This window comes from Halyomorpha halys, unplaced genomic scaffold (assembly GCF_000696795.3).
Source record: "Halyomorpha halys isolate HHAL.00 unplaced genomic scaffold, Hhal_1.1 Scaffold1017.1, whole genome shotgun sequence".
NCBI classification, from domain to species: Eukaryota; Metazoa; Arthropoda; class Insecta; order Hemiptera; family Pentatomidae; genus Halyomorpha; species Halyomorpha halys.
The window spans coordinates 517,616-520,088 of NW_027107632.1; positions in this window are offsets into that span (position 1 = coordinate 517,616).

Here is a 2,473-nt window from a genome sequence, read left to right on the forward strand (position 1 = left end):
ATGAACATAATCAAACTATCTGTATGAAAAATAAATAAATAAAATAACATAATGATAAAATAATATATACAATATTTACACAATCGACCTGAGGATCCCTCAGCCCACTCTATCCCCCGCGTGTGAGGGGTAGAGCAGAGCTCAAAAGATCCCAGCGTATCCCAGTGGAGGCTGAGCAAGTGCGTTAAAGCCGCAAACACTCAACTTGAGTGGAGAATCTGACCATTTAATGAGGATTTACGTAGAAAAAAGTAAAGACTACAGGTGGACGAAACAAAAAATTAACCTATATAACATGGTTAATCTAATATAATATAACAATGTAACGAACTGGAAATTTCTAAAAAAACTCTGGTTACGATTAAAAATATGAAATGGTTCCGTATACATGACGTTATGTATATCCGTTAATTTGGCCACGATCACACGATATGGTATGCATTAATCTTCACACGATGCACATACGTTGAAGATGTGTCATCTCCGGAACTATCAGACCTACAGATATCTGTAATGGCTTGGTTTGGGTTTCTTCGAATTCACTATGATGTACTTCAGAATGATTACCTTCCTAAGAATAGTATTTTCCAGATATTTCGGAAAAATAATGATGTTTAAAAAACTATACCTCGGAAAAAATGGGACATAAATGGCTTAATTTGGAACACATTGAATGCACTATAAATTAGTTTATTTTGATATTTTTATCAATTATAATTCAGTTTAGAAATTGCCACAATGTTGTTCAGGATTATTTGGTAGAAATATTTGGGTTAAAAAACTGTATTTCGGAAAATAATGAACGTAGATTTGACACTCTATGTTCATTATTTTAGCTCTTGTATTCATTATTGTAGTGCTCAATTTAAAGCTCGAGAACAAAAAAAAAAAAAAAGGTTATAACGATTATTTTCCTAACAATAGCGGTTTTTTATGATATTTGCCAAAATTGAAAAAAAATATTTTTTTCTCTTTATTTTCTTTTTCATTAGAAAAACTCTCAGGAATTATTGAACATACAGAATTCTATTAGGGTATTATAATGTTTTAACTATATTTTTCGTTGATTTCCAGGAAAATCCGTTGAGTAATTATAGTTATTGGAGTATATACATACAATAAATCGGGTCTATATTAAGGAAGATATAGCGAACAATGCTTTTACCCTGCTTCGCAATAACGTCTAATTATACCTTAATACTTTCTATAATCCTATTGATTGTTAATAATAAACCATAATCTAATTATTTGGGATATTTTAATATAATTTTATAATATAAGGTATGTATCTTGGGTGACATCCCTTGCTTTTTACTAAAAAAATGATTAATCAGCTCAAGTATTATTCTGTTGACAAACGGTATTCATAAACAGTCGGTTTCCTCATGACCTACTTTGGTACTTACAGGAGCTTTACGTCCCTCCTTTTTGCTATAAATTATTTCTATAAATAGTCTAGTTTTATGTTATTCTTGAAACATTGGATATTCAAGTTATTTATTTATCATTCATAACTTCAGAGACGATCAAGTCATTCAGACCCGAACCAGTTAGTGGATTCATAGAAATCTAATTAGCGTTACTCCTGTAAGTATACAAAGTACTGTCTCTGAGATTTTTAAAAATTATTTACTTTATGAAAAAAATAGAACTACGCCTGGAAATACAGTGCGGTAATGTCAATTCATTGAATCAACGATTAATACCAAACTAGTTTATTCACATTTTGATTTACCAATAGTTATTGGAGTTATTGTAACCCGCGCATATTTGCTAACTTGCATTTTTTTTGATGAATCAAAATACAAATAAACCACCATTGTATCAACCATTGATTATATCGTGTAACCTCATGGTTATACTTTGTACGGAATTGCTGTTACTAAACCAACGGTTGTGCTAGGAGGTGATTCGGTCAGAATCACGCTCGACTGCCAGATTTTTACCCAATTAAGGGTACCCACCCCGGATGGCTCCCGAACCCACAGTGCTGACTCAACGGCTACAGGTAACAGATAATAATTATCTGCCACAACTGGATTCGAACCCAGGTCCATGGAGTTAGTATGAAGCAATAGTTTTAAAAATGTCTCTAGAAGTATATTCATGTATTGGACTATATTTTTCCGAGCCGTTTTTCGAGGTCTTCTGAGTTTTCTATCAAAAGTTATTATATCCACTTATCTAAAGTAAAGGTTTTTTTTTTGACTAATTAAAATTCTACAGCTGAGACTTGTTCAGTTTATTTATAAATTAAAAATTTCACATGCCAAATATCTTAAACGAATTGCAAGCATGAATGCAGACAAGGCCATGGATCAGGCCGCCGCAGCGGCCCAACTCATCGCTAACAAACTACAAGACATAAACATTCATATCAACCCACAAAAAACAGACGCCATCACCTTCTCATACAAGAAAACTCCCAACAGAGCACCTAAACTCAACGAACAGACAATACAAACCACGAAAC